The following is a 15,023-nucleotide window of genomic DNA, read 5'->3' as shown; positions in this document are numbered from 1 at the left end:
ATTCGAACCCACGCCCTCTGATTCCCAAGCCCGGGATCTTTCCACTGAGCCACACTGCTTCTCCCATATAGAAACACAAGAATCTAGGCAAGTGCTGGTGTGTTCTCCAAGCATTCCAAGAGGGGAATAAGAGCTCATGGATTCTAATCTGCCACTTAGCAGTGGTGTGACTTTGGGCAAGCCACTTCCCTTCTCTGTGCCTCAGTGACCTCATCTGTAAAATGGGGATGAAGACGGTGAGCCCCTCGTGGGACCATCTGATCACCCTGTAACACCCCCTCCAGCGCTTAGTACAGTGCTTGGCACATAGTAAGCACTTAAATACCACCATTATTATTACTGCACTTATTTTCACGTCTTAGAGAAACAGCGTGGCTCCGTGGAAAGATCTTGGGAGTCAGAGATCATGGATTCGAATCCCGGCTCCGCCTCTTGTCAGCTGTGTGACTGTGGGCAAGTCACTTCGCTTCTCTGGGCCTCAGTGACCTCATCTGGAAAATGGGGATGAAGGTGGGGAGCCTCACGTGAGACAACCTGATGACCCTATATCTACGCCAGCGCTTAGAACAGTGCTCGGCACAAAAGAAGCACTTAAATACCAACATTATTAGAAAGAGAGGAGTAAGAGGTCATGGATTCCAATCTGCCACTTAGCAGCGGTGTGACTTTGGGCAAGTCACTTCCCTTCTCTGTGCTTCAGTTCCCTCATCTGTAAAATGGGGCTAAAGACTGGGAGCCCCACGTGGGACCATCTGATGACCCTGTCTCTCCCCCAGCGCTTAGAACAGTTCTCTGCACATAGTAAGCGCTTAACAAATACCATCATTATTAGTATTATTACCCTTATTTTCACATCTTAGAGAAGCAGCGTGGTTCAGTGGAAAGAGCGCCGGGCTGGGGAGTGGGTTCGAATCCCAGCTCTGCCACTTGTCAGCTGTGGGACTGTGGGCAAGTCACTTCCTTAGGGGAAGCAGAGTGGCTCAGTGGAAAGAGCACGGGCTTGGGAGTCAGAGGTCATGAGTTCGAATTGCAGCTCTGCCACTTGTCAGCTGTGGGACTGTGGGCAAGTCACTTCACTTCTCTGTGCCTCAGTTACCTCCGCTGTAAAATGGGGCTGAAGACTGGGAGCCGCCCGTGGGACAACCCCAGGACCTTATATCTACCCAGCGCTTAGGGCAGTGCTGGGCACATAGGAAAGACTTACCAAATTATTATTATGATTATTATCATCTTTATATCGCTCTTTTAATGTCCGTCTCCTCTACTGGACTGGGAAGTGCATGGGGATGAAGGGGTTGGTCACCTCACAAGCAAAGATGGAGACCAAGAGCAGGCCTCGAGTGACGTCATCCCGCCGAGGCCTGCCCCCCCCCCCCCCCGGCGACGCACGACGTCGCCCGAGGCCCCCATGACGAAGCATTTCTGCCGCCCTCATTTGCATAACCCCGCCCCCTCCCTCAGCAGCGCCCGGCGACGAGAGCCGTCATTGGTCGCCGCGCTGTCAGTCGGGCCCCGCGGCTCCTCATTGGCCGCGGCGCGGGCCGGCGGTCTCCCCCGTGCTCCAATGGGCGCCGCCGGCCGCCCTGGGTCCCGCCTCTAACGGTCGCCGCCGCTCCCCGGCGCGTGCCGCGGGTCGCGAGCCTGGAGCACGTGGCGCTGGGGGGCGGGGCGGCCGTCCTGCGGCCTAACATCCGGGTCTCTCGCCCCAGCCTGCTTGGCCAGACCTGCACCCCGCGCAGCGCTTGGTGCAATGCGTGGCACACGGTAAGTGTTTAGCAAACACCGCTCTCTTTATTATTATCCGGGGCACAGATTTGCCCCTTCAGTTATGCAAAACTACTTATTGAGCTCCTGCTATGTGCAGAGCACTGTGCTAAGCGCTTGGGATGGACAAGTGGGCAGCAGAGAGCAGCCCTGCCCAATGGCGGGCTCGCAGTCTAAACCGTTGCACAAAAACAAGACAACATTGCTAGGTGGGCCTCTCCCCAACGCTTAGTACAGTGCTCTGCACCTGGTCAGGACTCAATAAATACAACTGAATGAATAAAGGAACAGAGTGGAGCCTGGGGAAGGCCAGGGTGATGATGATGATAATAATAATGTTGGTATTTATGAAGCGCTTACTTTGTGCAGAGCACTGTTCTAAGCGCTGGGGTAGACACAGGGGAATCAGGTTGTCCCACGTGGGGCTCACAGTCTTCATCCCCATTTTACAGATGAGGTCACCGAGGCACAGAGAAGTCAAGTGACTTGCCCACAGTCACACAGCAGATAAGCCCGACCAACCCCATTGTTCGCTCCTGAATGCTCAGTACACCCAAGGAGGAGCTCAGTAAATAGCCAAAGCCTATTGGTGGCCTCCTTGTTTTCTCTCTCCCCACTTCTAGATTGTCTCTATCTGTTGCCAAATTGTACTTTCTAAGCGCTTAGCACAGTACTCTGCACACAGTAAGCGCTCAATAAATACCATTAAATGCATTTTAATCTTTTTCCCTGCTTAGCACTATTTGGGAGGAAAAGAATGATGGTGATAATGGTATTTATTAAGCGCTTATTATGTGCCAGGCACTGTTTTAAGCCCTGGGGTAGACCATGAACCTGTTGTTGGGCAGGGATTGTCTCTATGTGTTGCCAAATTGTACATTCCAAGTGCTTAGTACAGTGCTCTGCACACAGCACTCAATAAATACCATTAAATGCATTTTAATCTTTTTCCCTGCTTAGCACCTTTTGGGCCATAGAAATTGATGGTGATAATGATATTTATTAAGCACTTACTATGTGCCAAGCACTGTTCTAAGCCCTGAGGTAGACTGTGAGCCTGTCTCTGTCTGTTGCCAAATTGTCCATTCCAAGCGCTTAGTACAGTGTTCTGCACACAGTAAGCGCTCAGTAAGTGCAGATTGAATGAATATAATGTTGGTATTTGTTAAGCGCTTACTATGGGCAGAGCACTGTTCTAAGCACTGAGGTAGTTACAGGGTCATCAGGTTGTCCCACATGAAGCTCACAGTCTTAATCCCCATTTTACAGATAAGGGAACTGAGGCACAGAGAAGTGAAGTTAATTGCCCACAGTCACGCAGCTGACAAGTGGCAGGGTGGGGATTCGAACCCATGACCCCTGACTCCCAAGCCTGGGCTTTTTCCACTGAGCCACGCTGAATAGAAGGTAATTAATGAGGCTGTGCCACCTGGGGCTCATGGTCTTAGTCCCCATTTTACAGGTGAGGTCACTGAGGCCCAGAGAAGTCAAGTGCCTTGCCCGAAGTCACACGGCTGCCAAATGGCAGAGCTGGGATTAGAACCCATCACCTGTGACTCCCAAACCCCTGCCTTTGCCAGGAAGCCACCCTGAGAATAGTACACCTGAGGGAGTGCTCAATAAATAGCACTTTTCAGTGGGATAAGAATGGATTATTTAGCATGCTTAAGTTTTTCCCTCTATAACCTTCGCTTTCCTTCGCAGTAGTACTGTGCTCTGCATGTAATAATGTTGGTATTTGTTGGTATTTGCTAAGCGCTTACTATGTGCCGAGCACTGTTCTAAGCGCTGGGGTAGACATAGGGGAATCAGGTTGTCCCACGTGGGGCTCACAGTCTTAATCCCCATTTTACAGATGAGGGAACTGAGGCACAGAGAAGTTAAGTGACTTGCCCACAGTCACACAGCCAACAAGTGGCAGAGCTGGGATTCGAACTCATGAGCCCTGACTCCAAAGCCCATGCTCTTTCCACTGAGCCACGCTGCTTCTCCTGCAGTAAGTGCTCAATAAATGAGATTGAAGGAAATAGCCATTATGGATCATTTATCCATGAATTTTATTCAACCTTTTCTTAAGCATCTTGTCCTTTTCAACAAGAGGATAGCACCCTTAGCATTAATGGTAATAATTGTTAGTAAGTAGTCATCAATAAATCTAATGATAATTACCATAAATATTATTATAGACTTAGATAATTATTATTGATAAGCTCATGGTCAAAGAACAGTCTAGCAACTCTGTTGAATTGTACTCTCCCAAGCCCTAAGTACAGTTCCAGGCTTTAGCACTTGAGCATGTATGCGTATTTTCAATTTTTACTTGGGGAATTTTTCAAGTGCTTCCTTATGAGCCAAGCACTCGGTTAATCAGTGGGGCAGGTAAAGGTTTAAATACCGTATTTCACGATAAATGTCAAGGTGGTGTCCGTCGTGGATTGCAATCAGTTCCCCAGCATCAAAGCAATAGGAGGAAAATAACCTAAGTAGATGTTCGATGAGGAGGTGGGAAAACCACAGGCAGGGAGAGCAAAAGCTCAGTGATATGAGTGCTCGGGTCATGTCATTTTGGAGTTGGGACATGTCTGCAGAATCAATTCATCGTATCTGTTGAGCATTTACTGTGTGCAGAGAACTGTACTGTGGTAAGTACTTGGGAGACACGTTCTTTGCTCCGCGTGCGGTAAGCGCTCAATAAATACCACTGAAGGATGAGTTGGAGGATTCTTTTTCGGGTAACAAAGCTGTACAATTGAACAAAGTCGGTAGACACGTTTCCTGCCCAAAACAAGCTTATAGTCTAGTTGGGGAGATAGATATTAATATAAATAAATTAGGGGTATGTCTGTAAACGCTGTGGGGTTGGAGGGGGTGAAAAAAGGGAGCAAATCCAAGAAGGAGGGCGACGCAGAAGGGAGTGGGAGAGAGGAAAAGGGAGCATAGTCAGAGAAGGCCTCTTGGAGGAGGTGGGCCGTCAGTATGGCTTTAGCAATGGAGAGAGTCATTGTCCGATGTTCCAGGCCAGACGTGGGGCCTCGCAGAAGGCAAACCAGCATGTCCAACAGCAATAAGAACTGCTGCTATTCCCTTTTCAGCCAAGACTTCCAGAAGGTCATGATACTAGGAAGAAAAGAGCCAAGAGGAAGACATGTATCACATGTGACATCATGGGAAGAGACAATTTGGACATCTCTGCGACAGGTAAGGGAGTGAGGATCACCTGATTTTTGGGGGGGGGCTAGTAATGTATAGCAAGTCTTCTTGGTTGCTTTTATTTATTGAGCTATTTCATCATGTTCCATCTAGTTTTTACTTGCCTTCAGCTTTACCTGAATAAGAATCCTCCAACCAGTCAATCAGCGGTATTTATTGAGTACTTATTGCATGCAGACCAGTGTACTAAGCACTTGGGAAAGGACAATATAATAGAGTTGGTAGACTCATTCTCTGCCCGCCGGGAGCTTACAGGCTAGATGGAGAGGTAGACAATAATAGGAATATATTTATATATATATATATATATATATACATACATCAATGGTGATGAATATGGGTTGAATATCAAGTGATTGAAAGGATCTGCTTGCATAGGGAAAATGAGGGTTTAGTCAGGGAAGGCCCCTTGGAGGAGATGCAATTTTAATATGGCTTTGAAAGGTAAGCTAACATTTTAAAGTTGGATATAACACCAACTTATTAAGGATATATACATCCTGTACATCTTTTTCCAGCTGTGAATCCTCCTATATATACACATATATATGTATATAAAACATATATATTTGTTTTATGGTATTTAAAAGCTTACTCTGTGCCAGGCACTGTACTGAGTGCAGGTGATGTACACTCTAATCAGGTTGGACACGGTCCCAGTCCCACGTACGCCTCACGGTCTTAATCCCCATTTGACAGATGAGGGAACTGAGGCCCCAGGAAGGAAGTGACTTGTCCAAAGTTACACAGCAGACAGGTGGCAAAGCCAGAGTTAGCAACCAGGTCCTTCTGACTCCCAAGTCTGGGCTGTATCTCTGAGTCACCCTGAAAGTCATCTGACTTGCATCAACTGAATCTGTATGACCTTTGAGGCTAGTCTTCCAGTGTATTCTCTTCATTTACCCCTCTGCAGCCTCCGTTTTAAAGAGAATAAGCCCATTGCAGGCTTTCAGTTAGCAAGTTAGTGGTAAAGTATGATTTTTGTTGTCACAAATTCAGAAACTTGCAAGAGAGCACATGAGTAAATTTTTCCATTATAAAGTACCATTGTATTTATCAATTTAAAATCATTTTCCACATATTTTATCTGGAAATATTTAATGAATTAAAAACCCAGAAAAAGACCTTTTCTCGTTAAAGCCTGATTATTTGAAAATAATAAACAGATGCATAACATGAAAAAGTGTTCCAGATAATAGCATTAATTAAACTTTTAATTGTTTCTGTCTGCATTACCAAGGGCAGAAGTAAAAATTGTATTTTCCCCCTTTTCTTACTGCTTTATAAGCTGTTTGATTATGCAGGAGAGTGTAAGAGCATCCCCTGCAGGAACATTTTAGAAGCAACTTAATTTAACATTTTCATGGCATCTTTTTTATCCGTTAATTTGTATTCACCCAGCATGGTACACCGTAATTGTGTCTAGAGAATTAGAAAGAGATGGCTACTGCAGCAGTTATAGAATTACGATCAGTGTTCTGAGCAAGTAAAAGGATTCTGTATTTTAGTCAAAGGATTTAAAACATACGCTGAAAGGTATGTTGGGCACCCTTGTCTGTTTTTACGAGTTAGAGACAAGATGTCTTTCTTTAAATTATCGCATTACCTGTAGTTCAGGTAACCACTTTCAAAGTAGGCTTCAGAAGAAGAGCTGGTTTTTGTCATTATCTCCTTTATTCAATGGAAAGACTTTTTTTCCCTCAAAGAAAGAAAACATATAGTCAGTACAATAATTATCACAAAAGCAGGATCTGGGTCCTCATCTCTCTTCTCGTCACTGGTACGTATAACAGCCGAAAGACTCAATCCCTGGCATCTTGGAATCAGAGGATGGTGTAAAAATGTCCCCCAAATGGAGTCAATCCAGACCTGGAGAGGTGCAGCAGTTGGATTGGGCCATTTTTCCCTTTCATACCTGGGATGGTGTCAGTGAGTTGGTCGATCAGTGGTATTTATTGAGCGCTTGCTGGGTGCGGAACACTCTCCTGAGCGCTTGGGAGAGTAGAACAGATTTGGTAGACAGGTACTCTGCCCACAAAGAGCTTACAGTTTGGAGTCCATAGATGTAAACTTCTTCTCTAGACTGCAAACTCGTCAAGGGCAGAGATCGTGTCCACCAACTCTGTGGTATTTTCCCAGGCACTTAGTACTGTTCTCTGAGTGAGGTAAATACTTGATAGATGCTATCGATTGATTGAGAGTCTGTCCCCCAGGGATACTTGCTCCCCATCTGTGAGAGCAGAATAGCTCCTTGGTCAGGTGGAAGTCTTTTGGAATCAACATTGGCCAGGGGATGTATCTGCTGATTCTTTTGTCCTTTCCCAGGCACTTACTATAGTGCTCTGCACACAGTAAGCGCTCAATAAAGACCATCGATTGATGATTGACCAGTGCCTCACAGTTCATTTCTGAGTAGGGAGAGATCAAGGCACCAATCTTCTCCCCCGACAGAGGTTTTCCACTTCTTAGACCCACTCTCCCACCCCGACCCAGAACTTTGGAAATTTTTCCCCGCTCTGTGCTCTCCACAGTGAGACCCGCTCTCATCTTGATGGCTAAAAGCCATGGAAATACTGGAGGTCATAGCAGACTCCCCACAATAGGACACAGGGGAAGAGGAAGAGTTCTTTTGTGGACAGTGTCCTCCAGCCAGTCCAGGTTCTGTCCCCCAGCGTGCCCCTCTTGTGGCCCAGAATTTCCCAATGGAGCTCCCGGTTCTCCCTCACCCACGTCCCCAAGGGCATTACAAGCTGCCGACAAGGATTTTTGCGCAGTTAGTCGTGAATCCTGCCAATGGCTCCTGTCTTAGTAGTTTCCCCACACACCTCCCCCAAGGCCTGTTCTCCGCTGCTTTTGACCCGTCGGGGTACAAGTTCGAAAGTTTATTCTCTTTTTTTCACGCCGTTGTAAAAATCATTCTTGGCCTTCGCCAACCCTGCTGTTTATAAACAGAACCAGTTCCGTGGGTAGAGGTGAAAAGATAAAGCTTAATGCTAGCAATTTCTCTAAATGCTCTAAAGAGCAGCCTCTAAACACCACCTCTCCAAATTACCCATCTGAAAGAACAGCAAAGGGGGCATTGATGGATGAAACTAAAAATCCTTATTCCCATAAAGTGTCAAACTTGAAGGGAATATAAACATTAAACCCCTTTCAAGATTCTATTAAAGAAATGTAGATCTGAGCGTGACTGTTCTGTGGTTTTGGACTAAGGATGCTAATTTCTTTTTTGCATAGGCAAGTAAAGAAGACAGGGTGGACGTTGTAAAAACTGTCCAAAAAAAGACAAAATCTATGAAAATTTAATGTCTTGGCTGGTGTTTATTAACTGTGATATGGTATTTAAGTGCTCTCATTCATTCATTCAGTCGTATTTATTGAGCGCTTACTGTGTGCAGAGCACTATGCCAAGAGCTTGGAAAGTACAATTCAGCAATAGAGAGAGACAATCCCTGCCCTCATCGGGCTTACAGTGTAGAAGGGAGGGGGACAGACATCAAAACAAGTAAACAGGCATTAATATAAATACATTATGATGCTACTTTTGTGCCAGGTACTGTTCTAAGAACTGGGGTAGATACAAGATAATCAGGTTGGACACGGTCCAACTCCTGTATGGGGGTCAAAGTCTTAATCCACATTTTACATATGAGGAAACTGGGGCACAGAGAAGTTTAGTGACTTGCTCAAGGTCACACAGCATACAAGAACCTCTACCCGGGATTAGAACCCAGGTCCTTCTAACTCCGTGTTGTACGCACTAGGTCATGCTACTTCTGTAAATATTTGGGGTGTGGGTTTAAATACACTCTCCTCTCCCAGATCCCAGGATGGTGTAAATTAGTTGAGACTCAGAATCGCATCATGCTGTTTCCTGAGCGAGAAAGTGTCTTTGAGGATTTCTTTCAGGGTGGCCAACAGGCCCTACATTTCAAGAAGACTTTAATTATAACTTTTAACTTCACAAATCATTTGTGCTTCTCAAGTAACACGTGTGTACGTGAAGTCATCTTTTATGATTTTATTATGGTTATTGTTTGTTCTCCTGGTGTTTGTTAAGCACTTACTATGTGTCAAACAGTGTTCTAAGGGGTAAATACAAGATAATCCATATTATCTTGCACATATTTATATGCTTGCCAGTGATTAATTATCTCAATATGGGAAGACTCTTTAGAGCACAGCTTGTAGGAAATGTTGATTGAAAGCTTGTGTCCAATACAATTACTAGCTTGTGTCCATCAGATTTCTGAAAATCAGAGTATGGGCCTGAGTGCTCCTGTTTAATATTTATATCTGTAACTATTCTAGTCAGTTCTTACATAGATCTCATGGGACACACGATTTTAATTACTCCAAGAAAAATTTTTCTCTGAAATAAAAATAAAACATTTATGTTTATCAAGTTTAGAAAATGTAAAACTGAGAGGGAATTTAAAGACATAATTATAAAAGCCTGAATTTTACATGCCAATTAAATATAGTAGAGCTCAAGCTGTCAGAATTTTCAAAAAGGGTGCAGAGATGCTGGTGATTTAGAGAAGTATTCTGTTACTTGAAAGGACAGTTAAATTTTACAGCACTAATGATTGTAAAGATTAAACATTCCTTCCTGTATCTTTCTCAGACGTAACATCTGCACTGTAAGCTATATTTGGGCCCCATGAAATCATGCAAACCACTGTTCTCCTCGTCTTCGAAACCCATCTAAAGTAGTACCTCTGTCAGGGAGTTTTCCTTAATATTTCCACCATCACAAGTTGTGTCCTCACAACACTCACCGTGAACATTTACTCACTCCCTTCCCCAGTGGGGAATGCGTAGATCGATCTATAAACTGGTGGTATTTATGAATCTTTACTTATCGTTTTCATTTTCCATATTCTGGTTATCGTTTCCTTGTTCTTCCTCCCGCTCCCACAGCTCAGATCTATAATTTATGCCAACGGGTCACCGTCATTAGAATGACAATCGTATGAAGACAGGGCCCACCTCCTTGGCTTGTTTTAGTAATCGGTCAATCGGTGATATCGATTGACCACGTACTGAACACTGAGTACTATGTTAAGGCTAAGGGGTGGTACCGAAGAAGCCAATCGATATCATTTATTGATCAATTACCCTATGCAGAGCCCTTACGAAAGTACAGTGTAGATAGTAGATATGGTTCCCTGTCGTGAAGGAACTTACAGTGTAGTGGGGGAGACAGACCCTAAAATTAATTGCCAGTCGGGGCAAGCAGTGGAGTATGAGAAGCAAAGAAGGTGTTTCTTTCCCTTAATCTATAGTATTTATTGAGAGCAGACCCTAGGTAAAGCACTTTACTTAGGCATTGGGAGACTCCAGTGGATTTAGTAGATGAAAATCAGTGATGGGAGTTTGTGCAGGACCCCCTGCCATCCCTGTTCTTGTGCTGGTGTAGAGCTGAAAAAGGACCCTCCTTCAGGGAAGTTGCAGCTTCATTCGGAAGGGCAGGGATAAATTGTCCAATTGTTCACTATCTAGTAGACGAATTAGTAAGAACCTAGACTTAAAAATAGCTGATAGGCAGTTCAGTGATTAAATTAATAATGCAATAAACCCAGCTTTAGTCATAATTAGCGTTAGGATTGGCACTAGGGTTAGGATTGGAGTTAAGGTTATGGTTAGGATTGGGGCTAGAGTAAGCAATAGGGTTAGGAGTAGGGCTAGGGTTAGGGAAGTCCTAAAGTTGCCAGTGGAATGACATGAGCAGGAAGTTGGGGCTAGTCAAATTAAATCCACTGAAAACTGAAGTCTCCAAGTAGCGTGGCGCAGTGGAAAGAGCATGGGCTTTGGAGTCAGGGCTCATGAGTTTGAATCCCAGCTCTGCCACTTGTCAGCTGTGTGACTATGGGCAAGTCACTTAACTTCTCTGTGCCTCAGTTCCCTCATCTGTAAAATGGGGATTAAGACTGTGAGCCCCACGTGGGACAACCTGATTCCCCTATGTTTACCCCAGCGCTTAGAACAGTGCTCTGCACATAGTAAGCGCTCAACAAATACCAACATTATTATTAAATCCGCTAGACAAAATAAAAGCAGAAAGTCATGGTGAGATATTTTATTTCAAGTGCTTTTTCCAGTACCCTTAGCTAATTCTACAATTTGATTTTCATCTATTTGATTTTAGCCAATTTTTGGTGATTTGTCATGTACAGCTACCAAACGCCACAGACACTGTGCACCGACTTGAAACCTTGATTATCATCTCTAATTCTGTGCAGTGCTTGAATAATCTCGAGAGCAATGACATTGGAGTGTCCTATAAATTCTCAATAGACTATACATCTCTGGAACCAAAACCATCAATCTGTATGTAGTTTTTACTACGTGGATTCAGTTTCATTCACGTCTCTCTGTGGTGAATCTAAATCCTTCAGCTAAAGCTGGAAAACATCACATCAAAATTCCCCCAGTTCATCTTTCACAGCTGCTGCTGAGTCTCAGATCTGGTCTTGGCCATTAATCATGAAGATATTTATTTTGACACTCTTTTTTGTTCCTCATCTGTGAAAATTTCTATAATGGGTTATTTATGGGGCCGAAGAAAATTTTTCTCCTGACTTGACGTGGGCTTACGTGGTCAATAAGAAAGATGTACATTGACCATTGAGAGTCACCCTCTATCTCCTGCATTTACTTTCTCTTTAGCACAACCTCTTCATCACTTATTTTACTCTTCAAGAAACACATTTCTGGGGTAGTGTGTGATTCAGCGCAGTACATTTTATTTATAACCCTGCACTGAGAAAGCTAATTTCAAAACGAAATCTCCAGGGCATAGAATGAAGATAGATCTTTCCTTTCGTAAATCTTCTCTCCAGATTCACTATTAACCTAGCAACATTCACTTTAGTTTAGACACAGATAGATCAGATCATGATTTTAGGGAATGTAGAACACTAGGTTCAAAAAGTAGAAAGACCAGAATATAGATTCAAAATGTTCTCGCTCATATTTTTCTCTTGTGAGCATCTGTCATAAAGGTGGGACATGGCTGGGCGCGAGTTGGGGTTTGGGAGAAGGAGAGGCAACCAAAATAAGCCGATTAGAAAAGTGTGTGACCTTGGGCAACTCACTTCACTTCTCTGTGCCTCGGTTTCCTCATCTGTGAAAAGGGGAATTAAATATCTATTTTTCTTCTTTAGACTGTGAGCCCCATGTAGGACAGGGATTTTGTGTGACGTAATTGTATTAGCATCATCATCATTATGAGGAATGGAAAAAAAATCCCCTGAAGACGAAATCAATCAATGGTATTTATTGAGTGCTTACTGTGTGCAGAGGACAGTTTTAAGCGTTTGGGAAGGTATACAGTATGACCGAGTTGGTAGACACATACCCTGACCACAAGGAGATGAAAGTCTAGGAGAGCAAAACCATTAGATTTTTGTGTTCGTTCCCTGTCAGGCTTGCCTTTTGACATTTTGTATGCCTTAACTCTTCGTCATTGGAAAGTTTCCTAAAACCAGGCTCTTCAAGAATCCTAGAGGCTGAATTAGGGAGCAGAGGAAGTCGGGGTCGGAGGGAGACGGAGGGTGGACTGAGACCATTGGCTCACTGCCTTGTGACGCCCAGTGGGTCTCGGAGGCCAGTTAGTGCGACGAGTCCAAAGTTAGGAAACTTCTGGGAGCCATTCACTTAAGCCAGTGATAAAAGCACAGGGCTGGGAATCATGAAACCTGGCTTCTGCCCCACGCTGGATGACCTTGGGCAAGTTATTTAGTGTCTCTGGGCCTCAGCTTCCTCATCTATAAAATGGGGATTCAGTACATGGTCTCCTTCCCGCTTAGACCGTGAGCCCCTTGTAGGATGGGGACTGTGTCTGATCTCTTTACCCTGAACCTCCAGTTCTCCAGCGCTACAATTATTATTAGAAATAGGTAATAATAATAATAATGTTGGTATTTGTTAAGCGCTTACTATGTGCACAGCACTGTTCTAAGCGCTGGGGTAGACACAGGGGAAGCAGGTTGTCCCACATGGGGCTCACAGTCTTAATCCCCATTTTACAGATGAGGGAACTGAGGCACAGAGAAGTTAAGTGACTTGCCCACAGTCACACAGCTGACAAGTTCATTCATTCATTCAATAGTATTTATTGAGCGCTTACTATGTGCAGAGCACTGTACTAAGCGCTTGGGATGAACAAGTCGGCAACAGAGAGAGATAGTCCCTGCCGTTTGACGGGCTTACGGTCTAATCGGGGGAGACGGACAGACGAGAACAATGGCAATAAACAGAGTCAAGGGGAAGAACATCTCGTAAAAACCGATGGCAACTAAATAGAATCGAGGCGATGTACAATTCATTAACAAAATAAATAGGGTAACGAAAATATATACAGTTGAGCGGACGAGTACAGTGCCGTGGGGATGGGAAGGGAGAGGTGGAGGAGCAGAGGGAAAAAGGGGAAAATGAGGCTTTAGCTGCGGAGAGGTAAAGGGGGAATGGCAGAGGGAGTAGAGGGGGAAGAGGAGCTCAGTCTGGGAATGCCTCTTGGAGGAGGTGAGTTTTAAGTAGGGTTTTGAAGAGGGAAAGAGAATCAGTTTGGCGGAGGTGAGGAGGGAGGGCGTTCCGGGACCGCGGGAGGACGTGACCCGGCGGTCGACGGCGGGACAGGCGAGACCGAGGGACGGTGAGGAGGTGGGCGGCGGAGGAGCGGAGCGTGCGGGGTGGGCGGTAGAAAGAGAGAAGGGAGGAGAGGTAGGAAGGGGCGAGGTGATGTAGAGCCTTGAAGCCTAGAGTGAGGAGTTTCTGTTTGGAGCGGAGGTCGATAGGCAACCACTGGAGTTGTTTAAGAAGGGGAGTGACATGCCCAGATCGTTTCTGCGGGAAGATGAGCCGGGCAGCGGAGTGAAGAATAGACCGGAGCGGGGCGAGAGAGGAGGAAGGGAGGTCAGAGAGAAGGCTGACACAGTAGTCTAGCCAGGATATAACGAGAGCCCGTAACAGTAAGGTAGCCGTTTGGGTGGAGGGGAAAGGGCGGATCTTGGCGATATTGTAGAGGTGAAACCGGCAGGTCTTGGTAACGGATAGGATGTGTGGGGTGAACGAGAGGGACGAGTCAAGGATGGCAGAGCTGGGATTCGAACTCATGAGCCCTGACTCCAAAGCCCGTGCTCTTTCCACTGCGCCACGCTGCTTCAGATGCTGCTTCAAATAGGTGAATCCTGAAAGTAAAGGAAACCGGTGAATAATAATTGTGGTATTTGTTAAGCGCTTCCAGTGTGCCAGGAACTGTTCTGAGAGCTGGCACGAGGTAATCAGATTGGACACGGTAGACTCTTAGCTCCAGTAGACCGTTAGATCCTCATGGGCTGGGAGCACATCTACCGACTCTTGAGTTGTGCTTTCCCAAATGCTTAGTACAGTGCTCTGCACATGGCCAGCACTCGATAAATGCCACTGATTGATTGACTGTGTCATGTGGTCAGCTTGGATGGTCGCAAGGAGGTTTTCACAAACTTCTGGAGGAGCACTGGGCAGTTGCCTGTTTATGGAACCATGTCTTCCAACTCTGTTATATTCAATTCAGTCATATTTATTGAGCGCTTGTGTGCAAAGCACCGTACTAAGCACTTGGGAGAGTAGAATACAACAATAAACAGACATATTCCCTGCCCACAAAGAGCTACTTCCCCCAAGTGCTTGAAACAGTTCTCTGCACACAGTGTGCGCTCCATGAATACCATTGGTCAATGGATAGATTTTTACCAAGGACACTGTAACCCTTCCTAAAACAATTGTACGTTCTGAGAGGACTAGCTCTATTAGGGGTAGCCTGTGGGGAGGAGCCACCATTTCTTTTCTCTAGGAGAGTATTATTCAGAGGGAGCACTGATAAAAAACAAGAGGCAGCCCGCAGGGCAGTAGAAATGACCCCCCGTGCTGAGCCAGAGAAAGTGACAGATGGGCTGCGTTCTCCCAGAGTTCCAGAAGAGGAATCCCACTGAGATCTCCGCTGAGCCGTCAGGTCACTTCAGCCGCCCGCCCGATCCTCGGGGAGATTGAGTAAGATTATTTGA

At 45.3% G+C, this 15,023-nt stretch overlaps 1 long non-coding RNA gene across 2 annotated transcripts in view; it reads right to left on the bottom strand.

Annotated features, from left to right (window-relative positions):
* The window catches only part of LOC114817015, a 63,004-nt gene extending 61,650 nt beyond the window's left edge, over positions 1-1,354 (bottom strand). For both annotated transcript variants that reach the window (XR_003764851.2, XR_003764850.1), the window contains exon 1: positions 1,205-1,354. This is a non-coding gene — a long non-coding RNA (uncharacterized LOC114817015). The remainder of the gene's footprint in view (positions 1-1,204) is intronic.
* Positions 1,355-15,023: the final 13,669 nt, after the last annotated feature.

The sequence above is a fragment of the Ornithorhynchus anatinus genome, chromosome 15, assembly GCF_004115215.2.
Source record: "Ornithorhynchus anatinus isolate Pmale09 chromosome 15, mOrnAna1.pri.v4, whole genome shotgun sequence".
In the NCBI taxonomy this organism is placed as follows: domain Eukaryota; kingdom Metazoa; phylum Chordata; class Mammalia; order Monotremata; family Ornithorhynchidae; genus Ornithorhynchus; species Ornithorhynchus anatinus.
Note: the sequence above shows the minus strand (reverse complement) of the source record. Positions and strands in the feature narration are given on the sequence as shown.